Raw genomic sequence first — 7,849 nt, 5'->3', positions numbered from 1 at the left:
TTCTTCTTCTCTCCTCCTCCTCTCTCTCTCTCTCTCTCTCTCTCTCTCTCTAACTCAAGTGGGTCAATGCATTATGGGTGTTAAAATACATCCAAAATAGACTTCCTAGTAGGAAAATTAAGAAAATCACCCCCCCTCCCTCAATTATTTCATAACCAACAATAAAATATTCTTTCAATTTAGTATTTAACAAATGCTATTAGTATTATTTTAAAGAGGTAAAAAATAATCATTAAAAATAGGGATAATTAAATCCCCTGCTTTGCAAAATACTGAAGCAGCATCCAGGAGGACAGCAGAAAGTAATGATCGTCCTTTGCCTGGTAACACAAACTACAAGCCGCCACATGATCTGTTCATTTTGCATTTTTTAATCCCTTTCTTTTACAAATCCACCCCTCTCCCTTTTATCAACCAACCCATACTAACAATAATATCATTACTAATGTACTAGTAAATCCCATACTTGAGCAGAGAAGCCACCCCAACAGTCCAAAACCCATCTAGGAAACAAAAAAAAGAGAAATATATACTACAGAAAAAACAATACCCTAATATTATCACTAGTAGAGATCTTTGTAGGGTGGGGGCACACGAATCCCAATAAATCATTCCTAAGTTGGAGTTGAATCCAGGCTTTTTCAGATGAGTTTCAGTGAGGCTTCTTTTTCTGGGAGGGGAGCTGTTGGGTACCCAAAAAAAGATATTTTATTTTACTCAAATACTTGCTGTTGGTTTTATCTGATTTTATATTGTGCTTGTGTGTGCTTGACAGAGGGAAGGAAAGGGAAGAAGATAAAAGAGAGAGAGAGTAGATGCCCCTGGCCTGGCTGGTGTAATGTATTGTGCAAAATGTTCCCAAAATAAGGGACTGTAAGAGAGCTGGAGATGAGGTGGTCCATTGTTTCTCAGTCTAATTCTAATTAATTGCTCTATTAAAGTACTCCACCCATCTCTCTCTCTCTCTCTCTCTCTCCCTTGCCATTGGGACCGCATCTTTTCCTTCCTTCCTTTCCTTTTATTATTAAAAAAAAATTTCCTTGTTTTCTTTTTTACATTTATGATGAGGAAATATGCTTTAATCCACGCGCACCCTAAGGCTTGTCACCCTCACTCAATATGAGCCTATCATTTTGCAGCCAATATGGCTGTTTGCTTTTTATTTTTATTTTTTTATAATTAGAGAGGAAAATTCGACCCTTTCTCTTTGAGTAAAAAAATTATAATAAAAGAAATGTTAAGGTGTCTCTTTACTTTTCATTCTTATTTGTCCATTATGCCCCATTTTCATGTATATTATTTTTATTGTTTAGTATATTATTTTTCAGCATATACCATTTACCTATATTTGATTCATAATAATTATCAAATTTTACAAATTAAAGAATTTATTTTTTTCTTACATGGTTTGCGTTATTTGAATATATATATATATTTATTATGATTAATTACAAATATCTTTAAAGACATTAATAATATTGTTCTAAAAAAGTAAATGCACACTCAATTATTCAAAATGTTTCATTTTCTAGTTATTTTCACTCATTAATCTATTTAATTATAATTTCGAAATAGCATGAACATTGAAGAAAAAAGAGCATAAGAATAAGAAGCCTTTTTCAATATATATGACATATAGGATTAGTTTATTAAAATTGACCTCAAGCACGTTTTTTCTACTTCATTTTCTAATTATCTCTTTTTATGAAAAAAATAAATTTTTTTAATTTGAGAAAAAGGAATTTAAATATTGTTTTATTAAATAAAATACTTAAATACACGATAAAATGAAGTTTGAGAACAATTTCTTAAAAGATTAGGAGGTGATGCTGAGCGGGTGAAAGCCGTTTTACCTAGGCCTTGGGGGCTAAGGTTTTTTTTTTTCTTTAATGGCAAGTGATTATTAAAACAAAACTAGTAAAGGCGATACAAAGAAACTGCCAAGGATAGCTCAAAAGATATGGGACGAAGGAAATGCACTCGCCCTAGGAGGAGAGTGGGCGTAGGGCAAAATGCAGAAAGAACTTTTAATTTTTGTCCGTTAAAAGCAGGTGGTCCTAGGAGGAAGCTTTCTCCGCCGCTTGCCAAATTTCTCTTACCCTAAACCCTACCCCATTGCCGACGTCACCTCCCCTTGCGCTTTATCTGCTTGTACTTTGTGCTCAAAGACACTCTAGTACCCTACGCGCCCCCTGCGCATGTTTGCAGCTGTCCCTCCAGTCTCAGTGACTTCTTCACACTTGCCACTTCCCAGTTCCCACAGTACAAGACCAACCAACCAAGCCTCCACTTCAGCTTGCTTTGCCTTACGTAACTTTCATTAGATCTTCACCACCAGCTTAGCTTCCGTGTAAAGCACGAGAAAGAGTCAAGGCTACCCTGTTTTTTTATATGTTACACACAAACCAAGAAAACCTGTACGGATGATTGATGGGGGAGCCCAGAAATGACGGGGGGGAGAGGAGAGCTAAGAGCTCAGGAATTCTAAGAAAGAGTTTTTGTTAAAAAAGATCACCTGCGAGAGCCCTGGGTGCACATCTGAGGCAGAGCACACTTTTGAGATTGGTTTTTTTTTTAAACTTGTACAAACCCTCGGCTTTGTAGGGTGGTCCATCACCTTCCGCATGAACCTTTTGAAACCCTTTCGCCAATTTTTTTAGTGTAATTTATCATGGACCATCCTACCTAGTCTTCTCATAGCTATATGTGAGTGACTGAGTTCAATATATATAGGGTTTTCAGTGGCTGGCTGGCTGGCTGGCCGCTGTGGCTAGACAGGGCTGTCACTGTGCATGCAAATGATTTTTTATTCTTCACTATCTTGAGTGGTGAATCTGCGGTCAGGAGGTTTTAAGCTTGGAGTCTTTGGACTTAGAAATCATCAAACAGGGAGTTATTATAATAACAATGATAGAAATAACAATATTCAGAGGCAGAGAATGAGAGAATCAAATGAGTTTTAATTATTGTTTGGGGCCAATTGATTGGCGAGTATGGTGGTAGGGTCTTGTTGAGAACGGTGTGTACTTGGGGACCGTACGGTGCTTGGAGTATGGGGTTGTCTTTGTTTCTCTTGGTACCAAGGTCTTATTGCCTGGACCCCAAATAGAAAACAAACCGATCCACATTGGCGTCTGTGTTTCGGGTCCTGTTTTGGGGTTTCAATATGAGCTTCAATTATTCAATCCAATCTTTATCTTCGATTCAGAAATGAATTACTCAAACACAATCTTTTCAACTTGTTAAGGAAATATCGTTTTGTATGATGACACTGTGAGCATGCTCAAATATGGTGCATATGTCAGATCATGTGTTATAATTTGAATGAATTTCAATGAACATTGTGCTTCCATATGTTTATGAACATTAACATGAGAAGTGTCCCTTTTGAATTAAGAATGAACATGCATTGTTTTCTCCAAAATGCTAAATGGACCGACGGATTTACTTCGACAATCTTGATCCCAACAAAAGACAAAAAGAAATATATGCGCTTTAAATTTCAAGTTGATCATACATTCCTTCTCATTACGACTGTTTTGAGACCAAAACTTTCGGCCTATGCACGTTCTTGTATAATAAACAATTGGTCAGAAAAAGCCTACATTCAAGTAAACAAAAAAAGACTTCAGCTGTTTGTGAAGCTATTTATGTGTTGTTGACTGGCAACTGATCTCGGAAAAGATGATTAATTTTACCATAGTTTAGCTTTATCCTAAGCCTTCCTAAGGAGAAAGAAAACTTTGATTATACGTTTGGATCATTGCATTATTTCCCAATGGGATTGATGAACAGGTTCTAAGGTTCTTTTCACTATGTTTTTCCCATTCGGCGGACAATGAAGCATTGGTAGCCGACGTTGGTCAATTCTTGCACCAGTATAATGACTTCGGCTTTGGACCTCTGCCACATTTTCCTTTACGATGGTACATTTTACAGTAATTTATACCTTGGAATGGCAGGGTCCAACTTCGAAATTGGACCACTACTGCCCCCACAATGCAATATATACTCATTTAATATGGAAGGAGAATAAAGTTTTAAGGTGACCTATTTCTGTGTCAGTCAGTGTTTCTTGCTGTACTCATTTCAAATTCATTTTCCACCATATACTTTTTGCAACATGCCCTTCTTGAACAATTAAGCCAATAGGAATTCCTCCCTTCATTCCTCGAAGTGGTTAGCTGAATAAGACTGACCTACACCCTCTAATTAAAATCCAATTTGTTGAGCTAGCAAGTAAAACCCATACTATTTTCTTATTTCTTAAGATAATATTAATATTAATATCTGCAGAGATACAAAATGCTGATGCAAGTCTTTAGTCTAGAAATAGTTTTAGATACGATTCTTTTCATTTGAATAGTTACGTGGTTTGAGGGGGATAGTTGAAGAAAGGAAAGAGCTAATCAACTAAAAAAAGGAAAACCCTCTAAAGGGTTGAGAAAATAGGGCACAAATTCTAATTTCTTTCGTTATTATCACTACTTTATTAATCTGAATAGTCTAGTATTATGACCCCAAAAAAAAAATGATTGGACCACACGGTCAACATATGAAATGGAGTGTGAAGTTTTCATGCTTTGGAGAGTAACCATATCTTTATTCCTTGCTTTTATATTCCCACTTTTGTGGGAGACATTGCATTTTGTCACTACAAGTGTGCCTTAATAATAGACCACAGAGACGGCGCACATGGAAGGGAAAATAATAAAGAAAAAATGGTTCCATGGGTGGGTCAATTTATGAATTATTATAAGAGTTAAATAAGGGTGTTTTTCTTTTCATGTCCGTTAAAACCAACATCAAAATCTTCACCCCATATTTGTTCTTTGAATGGACTGTCAAAGGGCACACCCGGATGGTACTTTCTCTGAACAAGTTTGTCATCCATCAAAACCCCCAACAGTCTTGATCAATCTGTTGCTGAGAGATCAAAGTACTGTTGCAAACACACACACAGACACACAAAAAATTAAGGGGAGGCAGGGCAGGCAGTTAAGAGACAAAAAAAGAACTTAGCCCCCTTCTTTAAAAATGTTAAGTGAAAGTGAAAGATGGATTTGATATCTCAATCCAAGTACTGTTTCCTGCTGTGTATCTTTAGAAAATTAAACTAGCTAGTTCCCATCTGGTCTTTGGTTTCTTCAATGATGCAAAAAAAAGTTTCTTCTCCATTCATTAATCTCAAAATTCTATCATTATCTTAGGGCATGTTACTTTTATTTCCCAACGCTGTTTCCTAAACTATATACCCTACCATTTAACCTGTTTTTTTTTGTATACTTTGTTTCCACTTCCCATGCATTTGAAACTATTCAACGTGACTCCTAATGTAACCAAATGCAAGGACCCAGCAGATCATATTTGACTTCCCGGCTATAAGTTATTATCACAATATGAAACTCTTTTCAACATTTTGAACATTTTTGGCTTATTTAAATTACCCTTATCCTATATATGTATGCACACTTGATGACTTCAATTTATATAAATTAGGGAAACCTAAAATTTATATAATATAGTTTTTGTTGTCCCAAGGTTTATGGAAGACAAATGAATTAGATGAAACCTATATATAGCCAGAGAGTCAAAAGAGAAAAAGAAAATGACATTTTGCAATTATCAACATCATTCTCCTATTACATGATCTCTTTCAAACTCTAGCTATACTTCACCTTTTGTGTTGGGATGTGCACTTCATCACTAAAAATAGTGCGGCGTTGACACCAATGCCTTGATATTTAGGATGGGAAAACCCCATTCATCTCAAAGTCATCCCATTTGGAAAAATTGAGACATCAAAGAAATTATATATGGTTTCGGTCATATCATGACCATACAAAAGTTTGTTATGCTTTTTTCTCCGAAGAGCAAAGTTGTACATTCATTAGATACCAAAGTGAAAGCTAATACAAAAAAAAAAAAAATGAGTCACGCGGTTTGGTGATAAAGAATCAAATATAAAGCATTTTTGTCTGACTCTCTCAAGTCATCTGTTTGCAAGCTTTTGGAAGGCCTTTCTGCCTTCCAACGGATTAAAGAGAAAAATAAAGAAAGTTGCCAAGATAAGTTTTAAATTTTTTTAAATGATTTGATCCGAGTCACTCTTTTGGTATTTTGCGTAGGAATGTTATTAGGCCTAGCGGCATCTCTCATACTATCATTTTTGGTAGTTAATCCAACTCTTTTGCTAGCTAGCTGACTAGTTACTATTAACCGGCATAACTTAGTTGCCCTTGTGTTAATTTTACATTATTAACACTTTATTTTTATTCAAACAGAGTATGTTGTATTAATTAAATGGTTATAGAAAACCTCACAGACGCTAACAGGTGGTGGCAGCCGCCATCTCTCAATTTTTAATTTTTTGTATTATTATAGATATAAAATATCACATATATAATATGATAATCTTTTAATCATCTTTCATTGAAAATTCTGAATTTGCCAATACAGATTGGTAAAAAAAATATTTCTATTATTAATTAATAGTTTGTCACATTCATCATTTAAGATTATCTTGTCACAATTATAGCACCAAAGGGTCCTAAAAAAAGTGAAAATTGGGTTTGCATTGCTTTTCTTTTCAATTCTATTTTCAATAATTTCACTTTTTTTTTTTCTTTTTCGTCGGAAAATGGGGTTGGGGAGGGGGGGTTCAACATTGATCAAGGGAAATGTGGGACACGCAACAAAAGTAGGACCAGCAGCTAAGGGAGAATCCAAAAGCAGGAAAGCAACCTGAAGGAAAGAAAGACTATAAGTGCCTGCCACCGTTGTGTCCAGGTGATCAACGTGTGAGACCATATCCTTTCTCTTCCCTTCTCTCCTTTCAAAAGTAGAAACTTTTTGTTGGAATGCATATTAGGAGGTTAACATTTCAGTGATTGACGACATTACATATAGAAGAGGCTGTCTAAGGGATCAAACAATAAATGCGTTTTTTGTGTTGAATCAGAATCACTTGATCATCTTTTTCTTCTTACGTCTTTACATATAGAAGAGGCTGGTGGAACATTTCTTGGCCAATTTTCAGGTCTTGGAAATTGTTATTCTCATCTTGGTGCTTTCTAATTAGTAGCAAGAATTAGAAACCGATTTGGGAAATTGTTTTTTTACGAAATTTCATGGTTTCTCTGAAAAGGTATTCAATTAGAAAACTTCATCTCTTGATCCAGTTTGCGATTTGATTAATATTAGGTTTGGATGGTAATTAAAGGTCAAACTAATATTCAAAATTAAATTTTTCTATTTTTTTGCTTTATGAAAAATGTGCTACATTTGTATATTTTTTTGTACTCGTTCAAATGAAAATTTTATTAAGTATCAATAATGGATACATGACTTGATCTGCTTTAAAAAGATCAAATCAAAACATGCAAACACACAATTATAAGAGTTTATTTGACTCAAAATAAATATAAAAAAATTTGATTGAATATAATAAAAAAATACAAAATTATTTGAATTTTTTTGAAATAATTTAAAAGGTTTTGTAGGTATCATGTCTTGTATAATTTGTTTAGGAAAATTATCTTTTGTTCATGTATACAGGGAAGCCAACAATTTTGCAGATCTCTCTTACTAAGATGAGAATGTTTTGAAATATTGATATGATGTACTTAAATATAAACTCTGTCAACTACCCTTAATTAATAACGTTTTTTTTTCTTTAAAAAAAAAAAATTGTCTTGGGCCAAAATCAGTGGGCAAAAATCTGTTGTGCCAGCTGCCGAAGAGAAACCCTCCACGCGGCTAATTCAAAACTAATCTTATTAAAGGAAGCAAATGTTCCATAATTGGCTGCCTTGTTTGGACACACATGAAAATCAAACTCCCTTCCGGT

The sequence above is a fragment of the Theobroma cacao genome, chromosome 3 (genome assembly GCF_000208745.1).
Source record: "Theobroma cacao cultivar B97-61/B2 chromosome 3, Criollo_cocoa_genome_V2, whole genome shotgun sequence".
Classification (NCBI taxonomy): Eukaryota; Viridiplantae; Streptophyta; class Magnoliopsida; order Malvales; family Malvaceae; genus Theobroma; species Theobroma cacao.
The sequence above is the reverse complement of the archived record's forward strand: the minus strand, read 5'-3'. Positions refer to the sequence as shown.